The following is a 17,234-nucleotide window of genomic DNA, read 5'->3' on the forward strand; positions in this document are numbered from 1 at the left end:
TCAAAACATAATCATAATTTACTTTATCTATTTATCCTCATGCACCCCAGGACCATTTGGGAGAGACCCCATCTTCTGCTCTGCCTGGAAGGTATAAAGAGAGACCAACTCTCATTCCTGTAACATTCTGTCATTGTCAAAAAAACTGATGCTCACAAAACCACTACCTTTAACACCATTCCATCCCCTTCATTCTCTGCCTCCACCTTACATCATTATCACTTGCCTTCTCCCCTCCACTGAAATCCCAGCTCTATCTGAGGTAACTCATACTCGTCAAACATGGATATAGTGTGCATACATTAAATGTGGAGTTTTGCAAAACTCTCAGCCTAAGAGCTACATCCTCCCAGCACCTCAGCTCTTGTTTGCAAGCTGTCACTGCTCAAATGTTCACCCATTGTTTACAGCAAACTGATAAAACAGGGCATGACCTGCTTCTGCTACACTAATGCAGAAAGAGCGAATGTCCTGCAAATTACATTCCATTTTACACCTGTCACTCACCTGAACTGAAATACTTCCATTACCCACTGTGCTTAACAACTTATCAACAAAACCTTCCATCAGAAGAGCTGTTTGAAGGCTTAAAAGCAAAATAATTTTTAAAAAGCTACCAGTCTTGAATCACTGATGGTTTGAACAAAACTTTCAGTCTTTCACTGAGGCCCTTAAGCTTTAAAAAAAACCTCAAGAGGTGCAATTGCTGCCAAGAATGGCTTAACAAATATTTTCCAGTAATCTCAGTTCACTTTTCTAACACAATGCAGTGACTGAGGAAGTTTTAGCTTCCCCTTTCTGTCATCACCACAGGTAGATGGAACCAAAACTGTAAGAGACAAAGGTAAATTAGGATTGAGAAGACCAGTGTATTAAGGAAGGCCAAGGCTGGAAGGCTGAATATCCAAGCAAGATGGTCAGACTCCTCTGGTAGCCAAGCTGGGAACAAACCTGAAAAGGACCTGATGCTTGGCAGCCAGGCTGTTGACACTTTGCTACTGAGGACTTTGAAGAAAACAAATCCCAAAAAAGCTTCATAACTTGGATAGTCACACTGAAATACTCATTTAAAGCAGAAAAAAAACCCTGGAAGTTTTGGAGTTTTGGTACATGAAATATTGTTAAGGAGGATGAAGGAAACAGACATGACTGGTTTGAGTCCTGAAATACACATCTCACACATCTGGCTTGAGGACAAAGGGTGTGGACAGAGGAGAGAAAAATGCTTTATTCTATTACAAGATGAGACAACAAGCGACAAAGCACCACATACAAACACATGCTAGCCTGAAGTCTAGGAGGACTCAGGTATCCTGATCTCCTTCATCTCTCTCTGCTCATGGAGCCATTCAATGCCAATAAAACCCACACAGGCACTGATACTACCATTTCACTGGGGCACATGATGCACACACCTCAAAATGTGCTCTTCTGTCCTGTGATGAGCTTTACTTTAAAAAGTGCTCTCACTGTGCTCCTTCTTGATGCTGTTCTCCAGTGTGCTGTTCTAATTAATATACCATTGACTGACTCACTCACTTCCTCCTGAAAAAATAGTGTAGATTTTATTCCTGATTTTTATTTCCCTTGCTGAATGATTTGTAATAGAGAGAAATAAATAAACTTTCGCCTCTTAATTTATTTTTAAATTACCTGCATTGCTGACTGGCTTCTGCTGAAGATCATCAAGCTAAATGAAATTCTACAAGCAATAATAGTCAGAATTTTGCTATGGCTATCCATCTCTACTTTGAATAACAAGGAAGAAGAATGGTAATTTTAAAATTATTGCTTTTTGTTGTTCCACAATACAGTAATGTTTTTAAAAAATTATTCCACCTCACATCATTGCAAACAGCAAGTGTGCCCTCCATGCACTGCATGGTAAAATTTAGTGTGAGACCTGTGTAATGGGATTTAAAGCTGAACAGCTGTTTACTAGCCCTCTATACCAGTGCAAACATCTTAGAACCAGGAATCAGCATGATCTCAGCAGAAATTTTGAAACCAGAAAATACATATCAAAATAATAATGAAAAGTAGCCTCTCACTCAAATCATTCTGTTCTTCTGAATTACAGTTTTTTAAAGTACTCCTGTCTTTGGAACTCACATTGCTCACACTTAGACGCCAATTTTCTTGCCCCGTAAGAGGAATAATGCAACCAAACACCTGCTCTCAGCTGAGTGCATTTTAGATCTGTGAAACCATTTCATTGAGTTATTCAGCCAAGAACCCCATGAATAACTTTGGACCAGATTAAGTCATCTTTCATGACTGTGAGATACATCCATCACACCGAGTCACACTGACAGCAGCAGATATTGCCTCTACTGTAAAAATGAAGCCAAGGGAGTAATTCTTCTTAAGACAAATGAAGCCTTACCATTATAAAAGGATGGCTGCATTAAGAAAGGGTTATGAAGATATTAGTTTCCCAAGAAGAAGTGATTGAAGACTTGTATGTTAGCCAAAAGGATGTGTGGTAAGCAAATGAAGACTCAAAGAAAACAAACAAAAAAAGTCTGTCCTAAACCACTAGTCAAGTAGCTATTTCTAGTATCAGAAATGAACTTTTAAAAATGCTTAGGGAGGGAAAAATACAAATTTTGTCAGAAATTTCCTTGCTGCTAATGCTGATGTCTACAATGAAAAATTCAGTCCCTGTATGTGTACCATCAATATCACCATTGCCACACTGTCCTGAGGAAAGCAGAATATTCTCCCCTTTAGCTGTCACTCTCTTTGCAATGCTGCACCAGGCAGCTGAGATGAGGCAGGAGGTGCTGTCCTAGGAGGGCACAGACATTGTGGACATTCAGCTGCTGCCAGGACTGTGGCAACCAGCAACAGAATTGTTTGAAAGCAAACACCCCTCACAGTTCAACAGGGTAAGTCAGGGAAATGATGATGTGGGTGTTGATGCCATCCTGGACATGGGTGAGTAATACAGATCTCAGTCATTTGATGAACAATGTATTAGAACTTTTGGCCTCTCTCCAGATCACCAGGAATATACTAACATCAATCCCTAATTTAACTTTGTCTTACCTGAGATGGAATACAGTTTATGTCAACTATTAATCAAAACTATCAATAGCAATTCTCAAATATCAGTTACCTGATAATTAAATTATTTTTGAACACTGAAAGAATGCTTATAGGGCTGCTGGGCTGCAAGACATTATAGAACGAGCTCCTTCTTGAAATGGATTAATTGATGTCATAAGAGATTTGTTTTTCCTTTGAGCACCCCACTGGTGTTGATTCCAAAGACATGAGCATTTGATTGGATAAATGACTGCAGATTAATTGCAGGTCATTATGTACGGGAAAATACAGACTTCCATGCCAGGAGATGCAGAGAAACTGGTATTCAAAAATGTCATTAAGTTTCTAAACCATTCCCTTGACCTAAATATTCTTATTTAGAGAACAAAAACAGCAGGACAACAATGAGGTTGATGCTATTTACTCTTTTTTTGCCATTCCAGTCAGAGTCCCTTTCTGTTGCTCTTTGTTCAGACCGACATTAATATTTCTTCATGCAAATAACTAATTAATTACTCCTGTGGTGATCTGAAGTGAGGTCTGATACTATGCTTTGGCAACAAGATTGTTACGGGTTGTATAAAAAAGCAGAGTGTCTCAATCTTCTATTTCAAGAGCTGTTAGAGTGGCAGTAAAATCTGCCTCTGGTGGTCCTTTTTTGTAGGGACAAATGCAGTCACTTCCTGAGGCACCACAGGCAATACTGAATAAATACAATGTGCCCAGTTCATACTGCTGCTGCTGTGTGGAACCCTAGCTGCCCTTTCCATTCTCTTAAGGGGGATGCTGAATCCAAAGGAAAGATCAGCAGAGGGGCTGGTGAACACAATTTTGGTCATCAAATCTAGCAGGTAGTTTCAAAATTGAACTCTGAGTAAATAAAATTACTCAAAGAAACTGCAAACTATAAAGAGATAAAACGGTGATACAAAGCAAATAAAATATTTCAGTATATCTGAAATGACACACTATTTTTCTCCTGTTAGCAAGAAAAACAGCTTATGGCTTTGGTCAGCCTAAAATAATTTTCTTCCCAGCTCCTAGTTATTTCCATCACTGAACCACAAACTCATGAAATTCTCTCTAAAAATCCAAATAATGAACACAGATATATACACAAGCATAATTAGCAGACATATGAGTCCTTCACTAGATCCTTATTTTGTTTTCCTACTTCCAACTTCACATCCCTTCTCTAGATTCCAAAGTCAAAAGCAGAATCTTCTCTGTCAAATTCATGGCACTAACACAGCAAAGAAAACAGATAAACCCTTGCACTCCGAACTGGAAATAAACAAAGAAAAAAAAAACAACTCTCATCCCCAATATTCAAAGTGGTATACAATTTTACGTTTGCAATTTAAAGTAAATCTAAAAGAAGACCTCAAGAAAAAAGCCCTACAGAAAAAAAATAAATTAATATTTCTGCTCAATATTTTGGGCCAAAACTTTTCAAATCTGAGCAATTTCTGGCAGAAATCTGTATGTTGAAGAATTTTATTTTGGTATGGAAACTGCTTGAATTAGAGAAACGAAGCCATAGACCAACCATTTCTAGTCAAAATTTCCTCCTCTCTCATGCAAATCATACAAGTCCTCGAACAGCTTCTCTTTAAAGATCACCTCTTGCAGCACAGGCACAGCTTTTCTCCCTGAACACCTGTGAATTAGTAATATTTTGCAACTGCCTTGCATAATCTGTGAGCCACTGCAAGTGATGCACAGCTAGCTCCCCCAGCCCCAAGAGCTGAGCCTGCTGACAGCCCGTGGGGTTGTCCAGGTGCCTCCTCTTTCATGGGGATTACACCTCCTCTGGGACAGGCAGCAGGGCAGATTAACATGACCTTTAACCACCCCAGCACTGCTGTTTTGCACTTTCTCTACAAAGTTCAAGCTGAACATCACTGAACCCCTCATTTCCTTTCCTTTCACAGCTGCCAGTTACATAAGCTGTCCTTATCTAACCTCGGGTACCTGAATGTTTCTGAGCTGCTCCTCAGGCATTTGGGTCAGTGGCTGCATGCACTGGGGCATGCAGGAGGGCAGCAGCAGAATGCACTCTGTGTGACAACCCCACATTAACAACAGCTTCTCTCCATACTGCTGTAGCGGTGCCTGGTTATGTACAGTGATTTGTCTCTTGTGCTTTTGGCAGCCTTGCAGTAGTAATGTGGTGGCCACAACCCAAGACTCACTTCTAGTTTCCCCAAAACCACAGGCTGTGCCAAAGGGCTGCCCTCTGTCTGATGCTCATCAGCACAGAAAACTGACCCATAACCATAAGGCCAGGAAACCACTTAGTGGCTGGAATGGATGATCTTACAGGTCTTTTACAGCCTCAGTGGCTTTATGATTCTATGTCTGCATTCAGAGTACATAGCCTGTGCAGCCTGCTAATAATAGGGTCTCAGTGAAAGCCTCAGAAAGCTGGGTATTTCTTGAACAGCACTTTATTTTTCTGGTAATTGATTTGCTAAAAGACACTACCTGCTTGTGATGGCTCTCATGACCAGAAAATTGTGTTATATCTTCTCACATCTTTTGAAATAACACTCACTGTATTCTCAAGATAACTGAGAAAAATTTGTGTGAGTGATGCAAGGATGTGAAACCTTCATCAGTTTGTGGCTTACATTTGCACTGTGGCGAACTGAAAATCCCTTCACTCAGCCCAGTGTTCAAAGTATAATGCTGGAGACTGGTTTCTTCTGCCTGACCTGGTCCTGCTTTTAAGAAACATATCCACTGTCACCATGTATTTTTAAAGGTTGAGCCCATTCTACCAGCAATTCAAATCCCTGAATACTCCAGTTGCTACAATGATCTAGTGACAAATAATTTTTCACACCCAGTTCTGTAAAATCTGTTCCATTTTTTACCCTGATGGATTACAACCAGTGGTTCTGCAATCTAGTTTGAGCCACTTGACATCTCCCTAAGTCATACCAAAGTGATGTGCACACACCCCTGGTCAGCACATGTGTGTTTTCCCTGCTGATCAACAGCATTCCCAGCACGGTCAATGTCGAGACACCTCCTCAGGTGGTTCCATCAAAAGCATGGTTGTGCTCAGAGTAATCTGTGGGCACGGTCCTTACAAAGAAACAAAAGACATTTGGGGACACTTTGCCACAAATGGCATTTGGGGGCAATTTACAGGGTTGTTACCCCACAGCCCTGTATTCTGTGGGCTGTCCTGCTCTCATCCTGCTTGCTGACCATGGCATATCACAAGGTACGAGAGCTTTAGCACAGGAGACCATGAGCTGGTACAGCAGGTTTGCTCTGTGAGAAGCAGGATTCCTTCACAAGACTGTGTAAACTGTGTAAACTCAAAATTGTTCTTCTGGCTTCATTTATCCAAATACAGAATTGCCATCACAACAGTGTTATTCTGACAGGTTAATGAGAGTGTTTTATTGGTATTACAAGCAAGCTTTGAGCACAAATGAGAATGATTTAGGTGTTCTAAAGAAGAAAAGGCATCCTTTAACAACTAATCTTCATTTTTCCAATACTCTGCCTTTCTCCCATAAATTGTTCTTATGGGACGCTCCAAAAATCCCAGCTGCATTATACAAAGTTATATTTTTCACATTTCTTGCAAAATATCTCAGTTAATTAAGAACAAATAGCATAGTTTCACTTAAGTTCATGTGTTACTAGATGTCCCCCTCCATGCACAAGGAATGGAACAAAGTCTGGAACAAGCAGAAAAACAAGTTACCATAGAAGAGCTACCAGCAATTACTCATCAAACACAATAAATTATTGTATGTGTGGAAATAAAATGTACTTCATTTTGTTGTCACTGAGTATTTTACAAGCGTGGGTGACAGAAGCACAGAGCAGAATACAAATGTGATACAACTGCCTCTTGCAGTGTGTGCATTTCCATTCAAGTTGGATTTTTTTTTCTCTTCCTCTCCTTTTGATAGATTTAAACTGATGGATGGTGAAGCAGGATTCTGAATTAACTGGAGCCTCAGTTAAGCAGCAAAAAGCAGCAAAATAAACATCTGGAAATTTCACACTGCAATCTCATGCTCCTGTTTGAGTTACTCAACAAAGCAGCTCTTCTAAGAGGGTCCAGTGCTCAGCTCCCATAGAAACCTGTTAGCTTTGACAACCTCTAAGAGGCACTCAGGTCCACTCACGTGAGGTTCTTGCCAGGGCCAACCGGCAAGAGATTCAGACATGTTTCTAGAGACTTATTCATCATCTGTCTTCAGACAGGAATGAAGCATGATTTTGCAATTGCGCAGAGTTCAATTTCAAAATCAGTTCCACTTTCTGAGACTGTAACAGTGGACATAGAGGTATTAAGACAGTTGGTGTCTCACAGGCTTTTGCTGTGATTTCTGTAAAACCTCTTTGTTTCAATGGCAAGAGCCATTAATGACAAATGTTGCTCCTCCACTAGATAACTTTTCAGAGCAAAGGATCAGCCTTCCACTTGCTAGAGCACAGCAAAGAGAAAACAAAGTCAAAGAAGGTGTGTACTGTCAAGGCTATTTAAACAAATGGCTTAAAGGAGTAGGCAGTGTGGCACTCATGGTCATGAGCAACACTGACACACTCAAAACAAGAAAAGCAGAAACTTACTTCAAAAGCCAAGCCCCATAGCTAACTTCAAACCTCTATCTAGAAGGCACAATTCTGTTATTTCGCAATGAGTGGCATGACTTTACAGTTTATGCTGGTCCTTAGATCCCTAGAGGAGATGCTAAATCAGTGATCAGCATGTTTCTGTACATGGATCTGTCTTGAAGCTAATTCTTGTTCTGGTTAAGACACGAGAATAACACAGCACAAATCCTTCAGGAAAATAGATCAAAACTCTGTCTTATACATATAAGCCAATTTTGTCCCCATTCCTCTACCTGTGGCAACCCCTTTCTGACTCATTATGTCTGTCTTTGATCACTCCCATACAACTTTCACTATAACCAGAAAGTATGGCAGCTCCACAACATATTCCAAATGCTGTTATTGGATCCAGTACCGTGCACTAAGGAAGCTCAATTCTTTTGAAAAAAAAAAAGAAAAAAAAAAAAAAAAAAAAAAAAAAAAAAAAAAAAAAAAAATAGAAAACCCATTTGTGTAAGGAAAGTTGTCTTGTACTTCAGGAGGTTGGACAGACATTGATCCACCTGTTTATTAGGGAAAAAGCAGTGCAACAAGTCAACTATATGAATGATGCTACCCTCCATTTCCTATGACTGTGTGGAATTTCCTCCATCACTGTTACATGTGATTCACAGAATCATAGTGTTGAAAGGGACCTTTAAACACCATACCTGCAAACCCTCTGCCAGGAGAAGGGTCACCTTCCACTAGACCAGACTGCTCAGTGGCCTTGAACTTCTAGGTACGAGGCATCCACAACTCTGGGAACACTCATTACATGCTTTTATAAAGACATCTGATTGTTTACAACACAGGCCAAGCTATTAAGCTCTGTTTTGACAGGTAAAGGCTGCCAATATAGCAGTTTTCCAAAAAGGGAGAAAACAGGTGGATGCTGACCCTATACGTAACAATCCAGAAAATGATTATTCAGAGTAGATAGTATTAGTCAGATTCTGTAGCCTCTCCTTTTCAGACCCCTGTCCATCCAATAGACGTTGCTGGTAGCACAGTCTTTGCAAAAGTGTGAGATTTCCAAAATCAGCACGTGCATCATGAACAACAGTGCCCCTGACAATGGGTCTCTCAGCTGCTGTCAAGCAAGCATTTCTGAAAAGCACCACTGAAGAGCAAGTTTCACTCTAGATACGCAAACCTAACAAAAAAATACCTAAATAGGTAGGAGAGGACATGTGATCAAGCCGCAGCACCAACTTTGCACACCAATGGCAATAAACATGGTGGCATTATTTTTGTGTTTATGCACCATCCAAACATCTATCTATTAAAAACTCCAAGGTGTTTAGGTGTTCCTCAGAAAACAACTGGGTTTGCAAATTGATGTTGGTACCCAGTCTTTTCAGTGATCAGATTAAAAACAAAACAAAACAAAACATTTTAAAAAGTGCCCTGTGAATGTGTGAATGGTACAGGGCTAAGAATTCAAAGTAACATCAAACTGGACTATCTGAAGAGCATGGAATTCCTCTAGAGCTGGAAAATTCAAAGCACAGGGCATCACTTACACCCAGGCAGTGCCACAGACATTATGAAGCTGGTTCTGGAGGACTTAGAGCTGCCAAACACACAACAAAACTGAACTAGTTTAACTCACATCAGCATCTCACCTGGGAAGAAATGGTCTAAAACACACCAAAGATTTCAAAAGAAGTCATAACCTGGGATGTCCTCCCTCATTTCCTAAGAAATAAGCATTCTGTTTTCAGTCACTCAGAACAAGGGGGCACAGCTGATTTCACCACCCTTGTGCAAAAGCTACTAAGTGGAGGATTGACCACGTATCACAGACTTGCTGGGCACAAACCAGGACAGAGCGAAAATACAGGCACATAAGTCTTCTGGCATCAACACGACAGAATTTATCTTTGTTCTACATTTATTTTGAAGAAAAAAAGATGGGAAAAAATAATCTCAAAGGCAGATCTTACTCTTGAAGAGTCAGCAACTGAAGAAGTTTCTTTCACCCTAACTTCATCCAGTACACACAGGACAGCATTAGTCAATTAAAGAAATGTTTATTTTAAGCACTGATGATAGGTAGCTGTTTTCCATTAGAGAACTTTGCATATCTTGAGGGTCTTAGCGCCACAATAAGTGACAATTCCACAATAAAATTTCAAAGTGATATTCACAATAGCTCCTCGTGAACACAACTGGAAAAGCATGTCCTCCATTCTGTTGTATTATCCACACAACTGCAAGATATTTGTGGCTGCAGAAAGTATTAAGAAGAAAAACTAGAGCACAAGAAAGTAGGCTAATCTGATGGAAGTAATAATTATAGATATGTCTGCCAATTAAAAAAAAAAACCCCAGAAACAACAAACTACAATGGTAGGTAGACTCTTACCATTGGACAAAGAGGCAGGGAACAAAGAGGCAGGAAAGAGTGAGCAAAGACAAAAAAAATCAAAGTTTTCCATGACGACCAAATCCGTCAAAGAAAATTGAGATACAGTACTAAATAAAAAATCAACTGAAAATTCAAAATTCTCCTTCTTCTGCTACTGAATTCTCTCAACCCAGACAAAATGTCTCCAATTACAGACCAAGCAAAGGGTTCTGTAACTGAGCAGATGTGACTACATGACTAGGATATGGTTCTTCATTAGTTCCTTCTCTCCTCTCATGTTTCATCAACCAGAAAAAAAATTCTTTATTGTATGTTGAAACAGGTTAATAAGCATCAACAACCAGCACAGTTTTGACCAGGTTTTTGTAGTAATTCTATATAGGCTGAAACAAGTTCACATCCACCATATCAAAGGGGAAATGCCACTCAATATCATCCTTGCTGATAATTTGATGGTTTAGTTATCTTTTCCAGTGTCACTGGTTTTCCACCCAGAGTGGGCAAAAGCCAACACTGAAATATGCCACGTGAGAGCCAGCAGTAAAAGTTGGAGGAAAGGAAGGAATGCAAATAAATATGGGAAGGTAGTAAGGAGCTGTTGTCATAGCTCCCACTGCTTGACAGTTCCTCAGTGGATGTAAATTTTGTCCTTTTCCCCCCTGCGTCAAGCCTTGAAAGCAAATTCTCTTCCTGTACAGTATATTCAGTTTTCTGTGGACAAATGCATACAAGACTTCCCCTAAGGTCTCACCAGTCTTTATTTTTAGAAACAGTCAACCCAAAAATCAGACCTGAGAGCAGCAGAGGTGACTTAAAAAAGAGGGAGGTCCACAGCAATGTCCTCGGATTAAACGGGATCCTGAGATTCAGAGGCTGATGGGAATCACACTAAGCAGCCCCAGAGGTAACCCCCTCTGCAGTAACTCCACGGAAACCCTCATCCCCAAAGCAAGCACAAAACACCCATTGTACAAGAACGAAAGGGTTTTTTAAAAAAACCCGTCTTGTGCCCCAGTGGGAACAGGCAGAAACCTGCACACAAAGAGGTGATCCCTGTTTTCTCTCACCATTCCCCACCTCATTTGCACAGGGATGGGTGCTGGGCTCCTGCTCTGTCCCAGGTGCTTTCACGCCCCAGGAGAGACCACACCGCATGCAGGAGGAGCGCTGTTACTATGACACATTTCTCTTTCGAGTACTCACCCGCAAGGAGCCAGAGAACTACCGTACAACCTCAGAGCTCGGAGACCTCATCTCCCTCTACCTGCCAGCTACCGACAGCCGACAAAACCGCCTGCATCCCTCTCCCTTCCCGGAGTAAAGGAGGTTTTGCACAGAGCAAAAAGACCGAGTGTCGGGGGTATCTCAGGGTATCCAAAGCTGGCAGGGGCATGGCGCACAGGGACATTTCAGCATCTCTGCTCCGAGCCCTGTATCCCCGCATGCGGCGCGTCCATCACGCCCTGCTGCTGCCGCCGCCGCAGCTCCTCCCGACCCGCAGCCCACCCGCACGGCCCCGCCGGCAGAACGCCTTCCCGGGAGCTGTTCTCGGGGGTGCTCCCGGGAGGAATCCCCAGGGAAAGGACGGGAGAGGGGCCACCCATCATTAGCCGCGGGAAAAGCGGCGATGCCCCCGCGCCGCTCCCGCCATCCCCGACACGGACCCGCCGCATCCCGCATCGCCGCGCCCTGCAGCCCCCGCCGGGCCCCCCTGAGCCCCCCGGCCGGCTCACCCCACGGCCCCCTACGGGCGGCGGTGTCCGGGAGGGCGGGCAGGCAGCGCTGGCCGGCCGGGCATCGTGGTCCGCCCTCCGCCACGGCGGGGAGAGCGCCGGCTGCGAGCCCCCCGCCCTGCGCCGCCCGCTGCCTCCTCCTCCAAGCCCGCGCCTTCCGCCGGTCCCCGCAGCGATGCCCGAAGGAGAACAGGCTCGGCTCCCTTCCTGCAGCCGCTCCTCCTCCGCTTTCCCGGGCAGCGGACCCGGCTCCAGCCCCCGCCCGGCGCGGGGCGGAGGGAGGGGACAGGGGCCGGCCGGGGGGGCGGGCGGAGGGGAGGGGAGCGGGATGCCCGGAGCCGCTGCGATTGCCCGGGTCGGCCCCTTCCCCGGGGCTGTCCCCTCCCTGTGGGCTGGGGCAGGGTCCGGGGACATCGCTACCTGCACTCGGCGGTGGCCGGCGGACGCTGGGGCAGCCGAGCATCTCTGCCCGTAGCTCCTGCTCCGGTCCTGCCGCGGGGAGCGCCGTGCCCCAGGGGCTTCCCAGGCACACCGACAGCATCGGGGACAGGGGGATGCATCGGGGACAGGGGGATGCATCAGGACAGGGGGATGCATCAGGACAGGGGGATGCATCAGGACAGGGGCATGCTTCCCCGGCACACCGAGAGCAGGGCTGCATCAGGACAGGGGGATGCGGTCTGCTGACCCGCAGTGGGCTTGGTGCTCCAAAATCCTGGGGGTAGAGGCTAGAGGAGCCCTGCAGCTTGGAGCAGAGGGGTGACAGGGTGGGATCAGGCAATGGTAGTGGCTGGAAGGTGTGCCCCCGTTCCCCATTCCTCTTGCAGGGCACTGGGCAGGACTGCAACGCTGCTGTATGGTCTTCTTGTCCTGAACCCTAAAGCTGTCCATGGCCCTGTCCACATGGGAGCTGCCAGGACACTGAACTCATGGTGTCCAACACAGCCTTGTCCTCAACGAACTGCCTCAGGCACACAGAACACAAGGAGAGTTTCTGCTTTCTCTGTCTTGGGCTTAGATTTGCCTCCAACTCACAGAGGTGTTTCCATAACTGAGAATGGAACCACCCCAGCTACATTCAAGCTAAATTCCTAGTTGGCAGGGCAAAGAAAAAAGTGACCCAGGAGTTACTCTACTGCAAATGAGCACTGAGTCATGGCTTCCCACAAGTGTGTGTGGCATGTTCTTGTCAATATGCCTTAAAGTGTAAAATTGAAAAAAATAGCATCCACAAGCTAGAGTAAATAATGACAACATAATTCTCATCTGTGCACCATTGCACAGATTTATCTCCTCAGTTGCCAAAGATAACTCGCAGAAGCATTTTTAGGTATTTACTACCCCACCATTTCATGGTCAGGGTGCCCTATGCCACATGGCAGTGCAGTGACTTGCCAGAGAGCATCCCTAAGCCCAGCTGTGTCTGACCAGAATGGACCGTGGGCCATATGGACCGAAGAGTGCAGCCAGATGAGTGGTGCAGAGTTATTCACTGAAGGTTTGAGAAGTGTTTTGTCTGCTGCAATGCAGAGGAAAACGTTTGCTTATCCAAAGCCCTTTTCCTTTGTAAGACACCAGGAGCACAGGCACAGCCCACTGAAGAATGAGAGGTATCTGTTCATTTAAGCAGTGCAACAGCATCAGTATGTTTGGTCTGGTCATACCCAAAGACTGATATTTACCCAAGAGATCAATCTAATTATATTAATTTCAGGAATAACAGTGTGAAAACTTAAGGTATAAATAAATGCATTTTTTCAAGCTTTCCATCCTTCTAGTTTCATTGTTTCTTCCATTGTTGCTCTCCAAAAGAGCCATCTAATGTACTTGGTAGATGTAGAGGAAGCAGAGGGAAAGGAAAGCACTCACATACCTTTCTGCTTTTTCCCCATTTTACGCCATCACCAAGCATAGTAGAAGCAAAGCAGGAAAGCATGATTTGTTTTCCTCCTGCTTTTTGGTCATATGGATTTCTGACCCACTTGTCATTTCAGGGAAGCTCAGCTGGGCATGAGGTTTTCTTTCCTAGTGTGGTTGTTTGGCTTTCATGCAGCTACAGCAGTAGCAACAAGGGCTATTTTTAGCCTAAAGTAGGCCAGGCAGTTCCAGAAGATGTATTAATAAGAGGAACATTTGAGAATGAAACAAGCAAACAAAAGAGAAAACAAACTGAAAAGTGTAAACACAAATAATCTTTTATCAGAAACACTTGTTAAATAGTAAATATGGGGAACTGCATCCTCTGTCTCAGAGGATATGACCCTACCCCACAGCAAACAAACTAATGCAGGCTCTCACCAATATGCATTGCCTCCAGAACAATCAAAGTATTTTCTTTTAGCACCATGCACCTGGAGTGGGACTTTTAGAGACACCCAGTTCATCAGATTGCAGTATGCATTAGTTTCCCAGAAAAAGCATGCCAGCCTAGAAGTTTAAATAGATATTTATCTCCTTCTTAGAAATCACTCTTCATTTATGTTTTGAATCAGAGTATAGCTGGTACCCAAAGTGTGTTGACCAACTTGCTGGGAGAATGCACACCCATGTTTGTAGTGAAATCCCGTGGACAATGTGCAGCTCTCTGCAGTAGGTAGAAAAGAGGCAGGGATGTGTACTGTAGGAGAAAGATTTGTATTTTGCTGCTAAAAGCGACAAATCTTGGTTTTCAATCAATGATAATTCAGCAGGAGGCATAGGTATCTGTCAGCTCCTTTATCCTTGTTGGAGTTTGAAGACTGGTTGCAACGATTCAGCAGCCTGTAAATCTTTGTGGAAGATTAAATGCAGCAACATTCATCACAGACATGTACTTGCCACATGGACTCACAGGGCTGGTTTTTACCTTTTTAAAAAAAACTTCTGGTAGTAGCTGGTTATCTTTTCCATTAGAAGTTCCAGTAAGACATTTCACATTCTGACTTCTGTTAGAGTCATTCCACTGAAGCCAGCTGCAGAACTTGCTGGATGCCTGAGTGTTTGGGTAGATTCAATCCAGGAATCCAGGACAATCTGTGTCACCATCAAGTATTGTAGTAAGACGCTTGTAGTGACAACATGTTTGCTATATATAGCCTGCATTTGCTTGCTGCTAATGTTGTGAGACAATTTCCTCAAAAAGCAGAAAGAATCGCGCTTTTTACTTTATCTCTCTAATTGACAAGAGTGTCTCTGTGTCCCCATCTGACTTTTTTCCACAGCAGTGTGAATACATGCAAACTTTCAGATGAAGTGACATCAGAGTTCATAAGTGTGCATAAGAATTCAACGTAAGACCTCACTGTTACTATCTGTCCATGAATTTGCCCTGATGGTCTTTTCAGTTGCAGAAGTATAGACTTTGTTGCATAGCTTTTTGAATCCAGATTAACTTCTAAGTATTTCACTGTCCAGAACAGCCACACCTAATTCAAGCCCACACTTCTTGATGCATAGAGCAAGAAAATGACAGCATACATATGCACAGACCGAACTGCAGCTGTAGGATTTGTGTACAAGCCATAGAGGTGAAAAGTTTTCGACCAACATAATAAAATACAGTTTTAGGACTAACTTGGGGATTTTGAGGGTTTTTTTAGCTGAATACATTCTGTCTAAGAACACTGCATTTAATTATCTTTGCCACATGCTTGTCAGGCAGCAATGACAGGTTACCAATTCTAGCCCTGCCTGAGCAAAATTAGGATACAAGTCTGCAAAGAACCTAAAGCTAAGTGTGTGTCCATGGTGGCAGGTCAGGTGTTGCTTTGGAGAGCAAGGGCTGACTGCTACAGAGCTGGCAGTGAATTTCATGCTGGCAAGGCTGGTTTTCACTATCCTTTATTTTCTCCTGTTGTCTTGAAATGACATTACACACACACTCCTAATTGCTAGTCAGAGACTTAACCATACCAGTGTTTTGGTGACAGATGTTCCTGATTAAGGAAATGCAATACACTTAATTGTGTAAGTCATTGTAATCTCAATAGCAGAGCACATTGCTGTGTTGTAGAATCAAAGAATGACGGTTTGCATTGTAAGAGACTTAAACCATCTTGTTTCAACCACACTACCATGGGCAGGAACATGTCTTACTAGACCATGTTCCTGAACTGTAGTACTAAAGTCTCTTAAAATCCAGATTTATGTGTTTAACTTATATCACAGACAGAAAAATCAGTTTCTCTAATACCTGAGGGGCCCTCAGTGGGCTACCATCACATCTGGAAAATTCCCAAGGGGCTACAAAGGAAGCAGCATCCTGACCTGATGTGAACTCCAAATCAGGCACTGGCCAGGCTGCAGAGGTACCATAAGAAGTGGTGAATGTTCCATCCTTGGAAACATTCAAGGTCAGGCTGGGCACAGCACTGAGCAAACAGATGAAGTGGAGGGTGTCCCTGTGCAAGGGGGTTGGAATGAGGTGGCCCTCAATCCATTCTGAGATTCTGTAAGCCTGTCTTCACAGCAGCCAGACTGCGAGTCCAAGTCTACCTGAGTCGAACAGCAGCCCAAGCAAGCCTCTCATGAGTAACTATGAGTGACCTGTCAAACTGCCAAAGTCCTGGAATAGGCCAGGAACCCTTTCTGCTGGACTCTGCCAGAACAATAGTTTCCCAACTGCTAGAGTCTGAGGTGGAATACTGCTCAGACTTGGGGAGAAGAGATAGTAGCAGAGAAGCATCAAGGATTTCCTCTCACTCTTTGCAGACGAAGTACTGCATAGCTAATTAGTCACAGGAAAATGCACCATCTGTTATGCCAATGTGAGATAACAGTACTCCAGCTTCAGGGAAGACCAGCTTCATAAACAACACCGTACCCAAACCTTCCTTCAAATACACTCTTTTGGCCACAGGGACATGTGATGGGAGCTGCTGTTTCTCATTAAACACTCAGTAGGCTAAATGCAAAGACCAGTTTCTTATCGGACATCAAAGGATTCAGGCATAATATACAAGTAAAAGCCCACAGAGAGGGAATAGACTGATTTCTAACATGTCACACTGCTGCTACAGGTATGAAAATCCCATAGGTGCCAATGACACAGAAAAACTCTTCACCAAGGAGAAGATTAGAAGGGAATGGGAACAAAGAAAGGTGTGAATACAATGAGTAACGCACCTTACAATGCAGAGAATAATCCAAATTATTCACTCTTTAAGGAGAGAGGAACCAGCTTTCTGCTTTTCAACATCAGATTGATGCTTTCTAACAAAATAAAACCCAAACTACCTCTGTATGTTTACATATAGACACCCAAACAAGGCTGCTGATAGAGTATGATACACCTAGGTTTGGGAAAACAATCTTGGAGCTTTCTGATAGCAAATTATATTTGCATAGTGATGTGTACTGGCAGGCAAGCTCAAGCTGAGTGGGTGTAGGCAGGTAGAGTGCTTCAGCAGTAACTTAGAAAGCTGTTCCCTTAGCACATTTGAGGAGTTTATGTTACTCAAATCTTAGGG

At 43.4% G+C, this 17,234-nt stretch overlaps 1 protein-coding gene across 1 annotated transcript in view; it reads right to left on the reverse strand.

The window, feature by feature from the left end:
* The window catches only part of PLPPR1 (phospholipid phosphatase related 1), a 126,810-nt gene extending 114,992 nt beyond the window's left edge, over nt 1-11,818 (reverse strand). The window contains exon 1 of the mRNA XM_083884591.1: nt 11,788-11,818. The gene's annotated coding sequence lies outside the window, so the exon portion shown is untranslated. The remainder of the gene's footprint in view (nt 1-11,787) is intronic.
* Nucleotides 11,819-17,234: the final 5,416 nt, after the last annotated feature.

Source organism: Zosterops lateralis, assembly GCF_965231275.1.
Source record: "Zosterops lateralis genome assembly, chromosome: Z".
In the NCBI taxonomy this organism is placed as follows: Eukaryota; Metazoa; Chordata; class Aves; order Passeriformes; family Zosteropidae; genus Zosterops; species Zosterops lateralis.